The sequence below is a fragment of the Neophocaena asiaeorientalis genome, unplaced genomic scaffold (genome assembly GCF_003031525.2).
Source record: "Neophocaena asiaeorientalis asiaeorientalis breed wild unplaced genomic scaffold, Neophocaena_asiaeorientalis_V1.1 scaffold220, whole genome shotgun sequence".
Classification (NCBI taxonomy): domain Eukaryota; kingdom Metazoa; phylum Chordata; class Mammalia; order Artiodactyla; family Phocoenidae; genus Neophocaena; species Neophocaena asiaeorientalis.
In genome coordinates this window covers 273,037-286,523 of record NW_020174042.1, presented here as the reverse complement: position 1 = coordinate 286,523, position 13,487 = coordinate 273,037, and the positions used below count along the sequence as shown (strand labels likewise).

The window sequence follows — 13,487 nt, the reverse complement described above, 5'->3', positions numbered from 1 at the left end:
GAAGTTTTCAACTATAATCTCTTCAAATATTTTCTCAGACCCTTTCTTTTTCTCTTCTTTTTCTAGGATCCCTATAATTACAATATTGGTACATTTAATGTTGTCCAAGAGGTCTCTGAGACTGTCCTCAATTCTTTTCTTGCTTTTTTTTTATTCTGCTCTGTGGGAGTTATTTCCAGTATTTTATCTCCCAGGTCACTTATCTGTTCTTCTGCCTCAGTTATTCTGCTATTGATTCCTTCTAGCGAATTTTGAATCTCATTTATTGTGTTGTTCATTATTGTTTATTTGCTCTTTAGTTCTTCTAGGTGCTTGTTGAACATTTATTGTAATTTCTCTATTCTAGTTCCAAGATTTTGAATCATCTTTACTATCATTACTCTGAATTCTTTTTCAGGTCGACTGACTATTTCCTCTTCATTTGTTTGGTCTGGTGGGTTTTTACCTTGCTCCTCCATCTGCTACATATTTCTCTGTCTTCTCATTTTGCTTAACTTACTGTGTCTGTGGTCTCCATTTCACCATCTGTGGGTTCATAGTTCCCATTGTTTTTGGTGTCTACCTCCAAGGGGTAAGGTTGGTTCAGTGGCTTGTGTAGGCTTCCTGATGGAGTGAACTGGTGCCTGTTTTCTGGTGGGTGGGGCTGGATCTTGTCTCTCTGGTGGGCAGGACCATGTCCGGTGGTGTGTTTTAGGGTGTCTGTGAACTTTATTATGATTTTACGTAGCCTCTCTGCTAACGGGTGGGTTTGTGTTTCTGTCTCGCTAGTTGTTTGGCATAGGGTGTCCAGCACTGTAGCTTGCTGGTCTTTGAGTGGAACTGGGTCTTAGCATTGAGACAAAGATCTCTGGGAGAACTCTTGCTGACTGAGATTACATGGGCCAGGAGGTCTCTGTGGTCCAGTGTCCTGAACTTGGCTCTCCCACCTCAGAGTCTCAGGCCTGACACCATGCCAGAGCACCAAGATCCTGTCAGGCACACAGCTCAGAAGAAAAAGAAGGAAAAAAAGAAAGATAAAAAAATTAATAAATATATAAAAATAAAATAATTTAAATTAAAAAACATTATTAAAATAGAAAGGTACCAGGATCTTGGTTTGGTTGAGAGCAATGAAACCAATAAACAAATCCACCAATGATAACAGGCACTAAAAACTATACTAAGATAAACATAAAAATCAGAAACAAGTCAGTCACAGAGAGCAAACCCCATGTCTACGTTTGCTCCCAAAGTCTACTGCCTCAATTGTGGGTTGACTTGTTGTCTCTTCAGGTGTTCCACAGATGCAGGGTACCTTAAGTTGATTGTGTGGATTTAATCCGCTGCTCCTCAGGGTACGTGGAGAAATTTCCCTTTCCCTTCTTTGTTCGTACAGCTCCTGGGTTCAGCTTTGGTTTTTACCCCTCCTGTGCGTGTAGGTTGCCTCAGGCTTTTGTTCCCACCCAGACAGGATGGGTTAAAGCAGTGGCTGATTAGGGGGCTGTGGCTCACTCATGCCTGAGGGAGGGAGTGGTACGGTAGTTATAATTTGAATGAGGGGTGAGCCTGCAGCAGGCAGAGACTGGCATGACATTGCAACAGCCTGAGTTGTGCCATGTGTTCTCCCGGGGAAGTTGTCCCTGGATCATGGGACCCTGGCAGTGGCGGGCTGCACAGGCTCCCAGGGTGGGGTGGTGTGTGTAGTGACCTGTGCTTGCACACAGGCTTCTTGGTGGCTGTAGCAGCAGTGTTAGCATTTCATGCCCGCCTCTGGTGTCTGAGCTGATAGCCACGAGCTGAGCTTTTGCCCATCTCTGGAGCTCACTAAGGTGGTGCTCTGCTTTCTGTGGGCAGACAGGGAAGGAATCCCCTGTCCTCGTGCACCCTGAAACAATGGTCTCTTGCCTCTTAGGCAGGTCCAGACTTTTTTCTGGACTCCCTCTCAGCTAGCTGTGGCGCACTAGCCCCCTTTAGGCTGTGTTCATGCAGCCAACCCCACTCCTCTACCTGGGATCTCACCTCTGAAGCCTGAGCCTCAGCTCACAGCCCCCGCTCGCCCCGGCGGGTGAGCAGACAAGTCTCTCGGGCTGGTGAGTGCTGGTTGTCACTGATCCTCTGTGTGGGAGTCTCTCTGCTTTGCCCTCTCACCCCTTTTGCTGTGCTCTCCTCCGTTTCTCTGAAGATTCCCCCCCAACCACCCCCCGTCTCTGCCAGTGAAGGGGCTTCCTAGTGTGTGGAAGCCTTTCCTCCTTCACAGCTCCCTCCCAGAGGTGCAGGTCCCGTACCTATTCTTGTGTCTGTTTCTTCTTTTTTCTTTTGCCCTACCCGGATATATGGGGAGTTTCTTGCCTTTTGGGAAATCTGAGGTCTTCTGCCAGTGTTCAGTAGGTGTTCTGTAGGAGCCGTTCCACATGTAGATGTGTTTTTGATGTATTTGTGGGGAGGAAGGTGACCTCTACCTCTTACTCCTCCACCATCTTGAAGGTCCCCCTAGGTATATGTTTAGACTTTATCACTCCGGTGGTTGAAAAATCATACCTCATCCTTTTAATTGTCTTTATTTTAATACTAAAGATGTTGAACTTTTTTTTTAAGCATTTCTTTGTTCATTTGAATGGTCCTTTTTGTGAAACAAATGTTTATGTACTTTGAATATTTTCTAGTTTGGTGATGAACTTTTTCTAACTACTCTGTGGTTGATTGGCTTAATATTTCTAGTTATTTAACTCCCTTTTCCTTCCATGAGGTTTGTTTTTACCCTCTCTTCTTAAATCAGGCTTGACCATGTGATTGGCGTTGACCATGGAATGTGACTGAATGTGATGGGTGGTGCTGTGGAGCAGAAACCGTAGGAGTCATTTATAGCCCAGCCATTGCTCTTTCTCTCTGTGCTACAGGAGCCTTTTCTCCTAGAGAGATTTACAGTGTAACACAAGAACAAAAGAAATGTTCAATCTAAGCCATAGAGGTTTTGGGGATTGTTCTTTGATGCATTATAACTTTGCGTAAACTGATTGATAAAAATTCATAAAAAAATATTTCTATACATTATGGACAGCAATTCTTTAGGTTTCTTTATTGGGCTTTTGTTTTCCACACAGCATTTGCTTCCAACAAACTCAGCTACCAATGTAGAATTAAAATGCTCATTGAATGTAAGTTTCCGGTACTTCAGTCTTCATTTTTAGATTAGTACACAGTCTAACTTTTTGTTCCAATAAGTCTATGGTATTTAGATTTTTAAAAACTTTTTGACAAGATAAGTATTCATTGTAGATATTCTGTCTGATGATAGGTATACATTCATGGTTCTCTTTAAAAATTACAAGTAAACTGACACCTAAAGGAAAAACAAATAGAAAGCCCCATGTTATTTAATATCACTATAAAATTTATTTTTGTAGGAAAAGGACACATCCTTGGTTTTCTTTCCTCTCCAGCTACCTCATTTGCATCTCCTTAGGTATTTTTTAAATACTTCCGCTGTAATCTGCTGGGCCAAATTCTCCTAGTTTTATAGGACCCAGTTTAAGCTTTACTTTTTCATTAGTACACTTTTTTTCCCTCTGTATTCTCATAAATCACTGTAGCACTTTTAGCTGGTAATTGGTATTTAACATTTTATTACAAACTGATTTAATGATAACTTGGTTCGTATTCACATTATCTTCCTAAAAATGTAATATCCCTGATGTCAGAATTCAGACCTTAATCTAAAGCACTCAAAATACTTAGCATAATACTAGACAGCGAAGAAATGGTCAATAAATTTAAGCCTTAAAACAGATGTATACGTTCTTCATAGTTTCAGTCTCATCACAAAGAAAATAGTCAGCACACTATATGTTCACTCCTCATTCTAACTCATTTTTCATCCTTCAAAGTATTAAGTAAAAAATATGTGTGATAAATATGGAGGAAATAGTTTTATGACTGATTGAGAAATGACAGTAGTCATTAATTGGATTTGATCAAAAAGGGTTCCTACCAATTCAGCTTCATTATTTTTATTTTATGTAACAAAAATTTATCAAAGTAGGCATAACACCAAAAATTGTTATTTATGTAAATAACTCTTTATCATTTTATCTAAGATAACATAGTCTTGTAAAAGGGAAAAGCAATATGAGAAGATTTGTTATCTTAAAATTAAAGTGAACTTACAATAAAATATATGCTAGAAATAAGAAAATTTAATAATAGCACAAGGAAAGGACAATGGATAATAATGTTAGGGTAATATCTTAAGTTAGTATATCATATTTTCGTTATTACCATCTAAGTTACTCAATCTTATTAAAACTAAGTTAAAAATTGAAAAAAATAATTTTAAAATATTGTTTACAAAGACTTGCACAATATTGTTGAAGCTTAATTTCAATAGAAATTTTTAGATACATCTCTTTGAACATCACATGCAAATGTCAAAATATTGACTCAGTGAGAAAATATATGAGAAGGTATTTGGGGCATTAATTTATTTTCATTTGAATTGACTCAGAGTGAAAGTCAAAATATTTGTGTTTAGGAAAAGAAAGTAACTGCAGTTTTTGTTCCAAAGTAGTTCATTTAAATAGAAGCCTCCTACTTATGAGTGGGCTGTATTCTAAATAGTGATGTGTAAATCAATTATTTGAACATTGGAATGTATTTTCCCTTGCTGTAATATAATAAATGGTGGCTTTGTTACTTATATAAACAGTTCCACAAACTCAGGGTGTGAATATAGTTAGACTTACTTTTTTTTTTTTTTTCTTTATAATTAATTGGCTAAAACTCTGCTCTGTTAAAGGGGTACCACTGTGAAATATAGAGAAGATGAGAAAAATAAGACTACAAACTGGGATGAAACATTTGTAAATCACATGTCTGGTAAAGCTCTTTTATCTAGAATCTGTAAAGAACTCTCAAAACCTAAGCTTAAAAAATCCAGTTAGAAAATCTGAGAAAGAGATATGGATGGCAAATAAACACATGAAAATATGTTTATCATCATTTACCATTAGTGATATGCAAATTAAAATCACTGCACACTTATTCAAACATTTAAATTTTTAAGAATGTGACAAAACCAAATAGTGGTGAGAAAATGGATAAATTGGATCGTCCATACATTTCTAGTGAAAATACAAAATGGTACAGGCAACTCTAAAAAATAATTTGGTAGTTTGTTATAAAATTGTACAGGTACTAACCAGACAACTCAGCAGTCATGTTCTTGGGCACTTATCCCAGGGAAATGAAAACATACATTCACATTAAAACCTGTACATGAATCTTCCTATTGGATTTTTGTAACAGTTCCAAACTGGAAACATTTGAATATCCTTCAGTGGGTAAATGTTTAAATAACTGTGCCATATTCACACCATGGAATTCTAGTCAACACCAAAAATAAACACAATACATGTAATAATTTAGATGGATTTCTAGGATATTATTATTGGTGGAAAACAATTTCTGAAGTTTAAAAACCATGTATTTTCATTTGTATAACATTATATAATGTTCTGGAAATTCTAATGGTAGAGAACACTTTAGTAGTTGTCAGGAGACAGAGACTAGGCTTGTAAATATAAAGGGTTAGTATGAGGGAGTTTCCTAGTAGTGCTGGAAGAGTTCATATGTATGATGAAATTGTTTGGAACTATGTACCCATAGTACTCCAACACCTGGTGGCTCAGCTCTGCTCTTGACAGTATTTACTCCTATCAAATAAATGTATTGAGGGGACATGCTGGTTGTCTAAATATGACTGTTTATAGTACAAGCATATAATTGAACTGCAGAAAGATTAACTCCTAAAAAAAGTGTACATGATATCACCATACAAGTTATGTAGCCTCTGGGGGGAAAAATCTTTCAAATTGTCTGAATATAATTATTACCGAGAAGATGTGAACTACCTATTCAGAAGGGGGAAACAAATGAGCAGCAATGCAAGATTCTGTAAACCTACTCAGAAGGATGTGCATGATGTTTATTGCAACAATATTATCTACAGAAAGATTGCTAATAAATATTAAATCAATAACGTGTGATTAAATTAAAAACATGCTTCTGAAGAGTATAATATCCTGTAATTAATATACTACTAAGAAGATATATGATCTGATGTTGCCTTGATATCGAATTATTCATTTTAAATAAAACTGGCTTGACCTCCCATCTCTGTCCTGTGAAAAATCTGATACCCAGTATAGGATGTCTACTAGTGGCTTAAATTCTCATTTCCAAGGTCTGTTCTTATCACTTTCTTGTTCCCATTTTAATAATAATTGCACTTCCAGTAATGCCTGTAGCCTTCTCTATGACTTATATTTAGCCAGATGTGAAACACATACCCACTTCCAAGATTTATTAAAAATACTGGGCACATTCTTTCTAGTATAATTTTAGATTTGATAGAAAATATAAACCATAACAATAAAAATACAATATAAAACATTCCCCATTCTTAAAAAGTCCCTGGCTGTGTATTTCCACAGAGGATTTCAGTGGAGTTGCTTTTCTTTCTTGTTATCTCTCCTTCTCTTCAGACTTGTTTTTCATCTCTGCCCATTCAAGCCAGGCCTAGAGAATGTTACTTCTATATGCATCCATATGCGTTGGACATTTTTCTGAGCAGAGGTATTTCTCTTCATGAGAAGAAATCTGCAGTGGTCTCTTATTTGTTTGTTTATTTCCTATCTTGCTGTTAGGGCATTCTCAAACAAGAGCTGTAGTTAAGTGATGTAAGCCATTTAATAAAGGTCACATTTGAAGTGCAGTAGCTCCAGAATTAATAAATACTCCAATATGTGAATAGAGAGTGCACAGAATATGCATATCTATACAACGGGAAATGTATTAGAGACTGTGGCAAGAATTTTTAACTCAGTACAGCAGATAAATGGAAAAAATATATATTTATTCATCACTTTCTATGTGCCAGGCAGTGTAAGAACATCACCTATTTTATTTTTTAAATCTCTACAACCACACTCTTCATTAATATTACTGGCTCTCTTAACAGATTTGTGAAAACTGGAACCCATGGTCCTATACCTAATAAAATAACAGAGCCAAGAGTCTAAAAATTTTATTCTGATTACAGAGTCCACACTTGTATCCATAAATCAGGACTTTTTGGCTCTTTGTGAGAGTATTTCATTGATAAGATGGAATTTTTAAAATATTTTATTTCATGGAATCCAAAATAATTACCAAATGTTTAATTAGCAAGAAAAAATTTATATTATTTTAATGTGATATCAATTATTTGTGTAAGATCTGTTCTACTCTGCAAAGTCAGTATATAACCTTCCAATTCTTTAAGGGAAAGTAATTTATATGCATTTCTCCATAGTAAAATATGCAAAGTCTTCAGGAAGACAATTAGAAACTGCATTGAGAAATGCATGTTGAGTAACAAGAAACATATTGAGAGTGTACAGAAAGTCTTTCTTTTGTATATATTTTATTCCCTTCTTTTCTCTCACACACTTTATTATTACTTCTCTAGCTTCTAAATAAGATTGATTGGTGAGTTGATTACAGGGGTGCCTGAGCACAGATTGTGGGAAGTCTTAGTGTGACTCGCTATGCCATAAATCAAACAGCGGGTGAGTGGGAAACACAGTTCCTTGACTCACAAAATATAATAATAAAAATGTAAATAAACTAGCCTCCTTTATTAGGAGATAACCAGTATCAGTAATAACTCTGATAATATATAGGATTCAGTTACACATTTTCCTTTTATATACAAATTTTAAAATATTTATAATATACAAGCTATTATACTAGGCAGCATGGGAGATTTAAGTGTGAAAAAACAAGGTACTTGTCAATGACATCACCATCAAGTAGAGGAAATAAAATTGAGCACTATAGCATAGAGTAGAAATTAACAGCAAATGTTTAAGATTATTTGGAAGAGAAGAAATTTATGTTTTCTGAGGTAATGATTTGAAGAACAGAGAAAGATTCTTAGAAGGGGCTTCCATGCACATAATGATGAAAAACAATGGCATTCAAAGTGGAAATAGCAATGTGAGTATTGATCCTCCCATTTTCACAACAAAACAGGCTTCTTCATTTCCTTACTCTCACTCAGTGTGGACACAATTTAGGCATCCATTGCTGTAAATACTCTTTTCATTCATCATTCTTTCCATCCTGTTCTTTTGATTCCTTAGTATGTGCCAGTCACTACAATAAGCTCTGGGAATAAAGAAGAGAGAGCCAAAGTCTCTGTCCTCAAGGAAATCTTAATCTAGAAAATCTTTTTCCATGTCAGAAATGCCTCTTCAGTTTTCCCTCCTGTCCATTTCGTGGTCACTGCTTTAGTATATGTTATCATCACCTGTTCACAGAACTATTTTGACCAACAATTTCTTAGACTTCCTCACTTTACACCCACCTGTTGTTGAGGGTTTTCCTTGGCGCTCTCTGTTGGCAGGAGAGGAAATCAAGCCATACTGCTGAAATTAGGCAATCACTGAAAAAGTACATGGACCAAAATATAGACGACAATTATGTGCATAAATGATATCAGAATACATGAAAAAATATCCACATTATAATGTTCATTTCAGAGCTATTTATAATGGTGGAATAAAAATATTATTCAAATCTCCATCAATACTATGGTGATATAAAAAATAGTGCATAATCATTAAAAGTGATGATACCATTTATAATTTCTGACCCAGAAAAGATGTCCATGATGTTTTTTTTTTTTTTTTTTTTTTGCGGTACGCGGGCCTCTCACTGTTGTGGCCTCTCCCGTTGCGGAGCACTGGCTCCGGACGCGCAGGCTCAGCGGCCATGGCTCACGGGCCCAGCCGCTCTGCAGCATGTGGGATCTTCCGGACCGGGGCACGAACCCGCGTCCCCTGCATCGGCAGGTGGACTCTCAACCACTGCGCCACCAGGGAAGCCCTCCGTGATGTGTTTTTAAACGTGTGTGTCTATATGTTTGACAGAGATGAGAACCCTGAAGGAATATGTTTTAAATCACTAAAGTTGGTTACTGCTGTGTCAAGGAATTATGGTTGGCAATTGAACATTCTTTCTAAGATCTTTATAATAATTCATCAAAATCCTAATATAAATATATATTGATTTATATATAAAACAAATATATTCATATTATAAAAATGGAGTTTTTACATAAATAAAGATTAAAGCAACACTATTTTGTATAGTCAATGATATAACATTGGAGGTTATGTATACATAGGAAAATATACTTAGCAGTTTTTTAATTTACTTATCTGTATTAGAAAAAAATTCTGCCACTGTTTTTGATTAGATTATCATAATTGCATATTAAAGACTTTCATGGAGCTGGCCTAAATTGCTCAGCAAATTATAGGCATTATGATTTAGTCAGAAGTCTACTAGATATAAAAACTTGAAAAAAGATATTTTTACAGATTTAGGCTGTGAAGATCTCTTTATTTCTCCAAGGAGCTTATAAATATTTAAAGATAAAAAGGCTCTTTAACTGTAACAGATGATTTAGGTAAAATATTTGAAAAAACATTTAAATGATAAAATTTTCTGACAGTGATCAATAATACCAGGTTTCACATAACCGGGGGGTGGGGGGGGAAATTAGTGTCAGTCAGAAGTTTAGGTAATAATATGGGATCACAGTATTAATATTCCTGGGGATAATTTTTTTCAAATTGTGTCATATTTTATCTGGGTTATTTTATCACAGAGCAGAAAAGTGTAATTTGTAAAGAAATCCTCATGAGGTGTTGGGAGGCTAAAAGAATCAAAATCTGAGTATACAAAGAGCCAAACAAGATCTACATGAACTTCTATCAATCCTCCAGTCCTTTTCATAGTTTACATTATTGGGTGTTTTATTCTTTTCCCATCATTCCATTCAATTTAACTCTGGGTTATACTTGGGATTATGATGATCTGGTTAGATTCTAACTCAACAAACATCATAGTATTCTTCGACAACTTCCTTCCTTAGTTAAAACTCGACAGTTTCCAAGTTCAATTTTGTCTCCCATAACGACTTCCTCACTTTCTTTCATGACTTTTGCCACTGTCATAACTCAAGCCCCTCTCTTTTCTTTCAAGACCTCAATGACCCACACGTTAAGTCACTTGGCATTGTCCCACAGTTCACTACATATTTTTTTTCTTTCTGTTCAACTTCAGTCATCTTTTTTCTACAGTGTCTAATCTTCCATTAATGCATTAATGCTCTCCAATGTATTCTTCATCCCAGACATTGTAGTTTCCGTTTCAAGAAATTTGATTTGGGTGCTTCTTTTTTTTTCAGTAGCTCTAACTAAGTTTTTAAAATATATGTAATACAGTTACAATACTTGTTTTAAAGTTCTTATCTACTAATCTAACATCTGTGTCAGTTCTGGATTGGTTTCAGTTGGTTGCTATTCTCTTCATTATGGTTGATTCATCAAAATAGAGACTATATCCTCCCAGATGAAGCTCAGCCACAGAGAACTGAAGTGATATGTCGGATTGGTAGAGTATTCAAGAGTAATATTCCATGAAATACGTGTGAGGAGTTCTGTGTGATCTTGGAGTGGTTTTGGAAGACTATTTGGTTGAGGAAAGGCTAGCTGGCTCCTCCCTTAAAGTTCAAAGTGCTTATTTTCCCTGATGGCAGGACACATATCATTTGAATAATAATGAAAAGCAGAAGAATTTATGTTCCTCACTTTTCTGTTGAATTTTTAGCACAATAACAGCTTGAGGAAAGACATACAATGATGTTCATTTCAAACAGTAAAACATTGAAAAATTAATTTCTAACTAAACTAAAACCCAATTGTGTGCATAAAAATGGTTGGAATATAATGATTCCTTGGCAAGTGAGAAAATGGGAGGACTTTGCTGAAGAAGTGTTTATCATTTGTCTTTTGTTTGCACATTTATTTCCTCCCTATATGATTCTGATAGACTGCATCAAGGATATAATTCTCTTTCTGGTGCTTGCTTTGATGTTAACCCTACAAACAGAAAGGATAGTGTATGTTTCTGTATAAACAGGTCAAAGATGGCCTAGAAATTAGTTCACATTATGCTGTCACTTACATCATATTACAAGATTCTTACAATAGCTAAGGTGTCAGCATTGATGTGGACTCACTATGCCCATTTTATAATTGTTAGATGTAAAGTTTAGAAAGGTTAAGAGCTTGCAATCATAAGATAAATCTATGAAGGATTTATAAACAAGCCCAGAATTTCCAGTTTCAAATCCAGTATTCTGCCCTCTGCCTCAGCCATTTTTTTAAGTTTGCATGTTAGAGGCAGTAAGACTTCTACTGTTTTAGATAACATCAATGAAATACCATAATTGTACTCTTGATTATGTTTAAGACACAAAGAAACTTTAGTCTACATTCATTATTTTTAACTAAAAGTTTCAGTTTGAATATTAATTTTATTTAAATAATGTTCGTAGAAATTTTAGAGAGAAAATTAAAATGACTTTATGTGCAGAATACTATCTCCATTTGCTTTGACAACTCTTAGTTCATGTATGCAAAATAAGTCTACCTTTTTGTATATAAAATTAAGATGCAATGCCAGGATATCATTGACTGCTTAATTAAAGCAATTAGGATTGTAGTGAATCATGGCACAACTTACCTTAAGAGGTGTGAGCAGACTACGTCACAGGCTATGATACAGTAAATAGTCATTGAGTTCAAAATACTTCCCACATAATAAAACATAAAGCAAATTTGAGTGCTAAATTTTCATTCATTCTTAACATTGTAGATGCATTTAGAAAAAAAGAAAAACCTTAGAGGTTACCTGCTTTTCAAGACTTGACTTGGTGCACATCTTATAGAAGGACTTCCACATGCTGACTTATTACTCAAAACAATGAAGTCCCCAATAGAAAGCATTTCTTTGCTTGGAGTGTCCTTTAATGTACCTGTCTTAGGAACCTTTGGTGGTGGTAGGTAGCTGGCTGAGGGTTCAGGGAGATAGACCCTACCTGTGTCTCTTTCTATTAGAGAGCTATTATTGCCTCTCTCACCTTATCTGAGAAGAGATTAGAAGACTGGTCGCATTGCATTAGCATGGACTTTGAAATGACAATCTCGGAATCAAATTCCAGTCTCAGCATTCATTTCCCGGTAAATTAGGGCAGGGTGCTTAATTTTTCTGAGAGGCAGTTTCAGCAGTGATACAGTTATATCTGCCTCATAAACAGGAGTAGATCCAGATTTTATGGGACCTAAAGCAATACTTTTGGGAGTGCTCTTTAAGGAAAAGGATACAAAATAGGAATGGTTGTGAATATTTATTTAGAATTAACAAGAAAAAGCACAATAGAAACTTGAAGAAGCTGACAAATTCATCATACATTAAAAAAAATTCAACTCTCTATAATTAACTGCCAGACATATCATTTATTGTACTTTGGCTTTGGCTATATATTCTCGATTATTTCTTTATAACACTTTTAAATTATTATTTTCTTTAGAGAGAATGCTATTCAATATTTCCACTAGCATGGTTGATTATTTTTAAATTAATAACGACAATTTACAAAAGGTTCTTTCAGTTTCACAAATAAGTATTGATTATGTCATGTGGATTTTAAAAATTATTTTGAAGCTTGGGAAACTTCCATTGAGTTTCTTTTGTATATGAGATATTTCAGATATACTTTCTGTAGTATTGCTATAGGTTTGTGTCCTAGAAACATAAGAATTTTATTAAATTTTATTTTACATAATTCTCATTTTTAAATGCATGATGTTTTTGTAGTCATATATATTACCGAGTATATGCCTGACAGAAATTCTCCTCTGATTTAGACGCTGATGAGAACTAAATACTCTTCTTACAATTTTATACTTATGACTAAAAGAATATTCTAATAACAACAAAATCTTTTTTAAAAAAAATATTTATTTATTTATTTGGTTCTTCCAGATCTTAGTTGCTGCACGTGGGCCCCTTAGTTGTGACATGTGAACTGTTAGCTGCAGTATGCATGTGGGATCTATTTCCCTGGCCAGGGATCGAACCTGGGCCCCCTGCATTGTGAGCACAGAGTCCTAGCCACTGCGCCACCAGGGAAGCCCCAAATCTTTTGAGCTCTGTCCTTTTCATACCTCTATTATTTACATATTTCTTTTGTTGCGTATCTTGGGACACATTTATATCCCATCGTGATCTGTGGCTGTAAAAGTTTGTGACATGATGATGGGTGACTCAGCACAGGGCCCGTAGGGGTACCCACCATTCCTATACAGTGGATTCAAAATGCCTTGACAGTACATGAAAGGGGTTTCATCTACTAAATACAAAGTTTATGTATCCCCAACTCAACTTCTGCTACCATCTAGCCAAGATGCCCATGGCTGCTTCAGTGTTCCCTGACACAAAAGGAGAGGTGTGACAGAGGGGAAGTTGTTGCTTGAAGAGATTATCAGTCTTAACTAACTGTTAAAATATTTCAATTGTATAAATTTAACATAATTATAGGGCCATATGAAACAACA

The 13,487-nt window shown here is 35.6% G+C and overlaps 1 non-coding gene across 1 annotated transcript; it reads right to left on the bottom strand.

The window, feature by feature from the left end:
• Positions 1-12,989: 12,989 nt before the first annotated feature.
• TRNAV-CAC (transfer RNA valine (anticodon CAC)) lies at positions 12,990-13,062 on the bottom strand. Its single transcript has one exon. It is a non-coding gene; the product is annotated as a tRNA-Val (tRNA).
• Between the last annotated feature and the right edge of the window lie 425 nt (positions 13,063-13,487).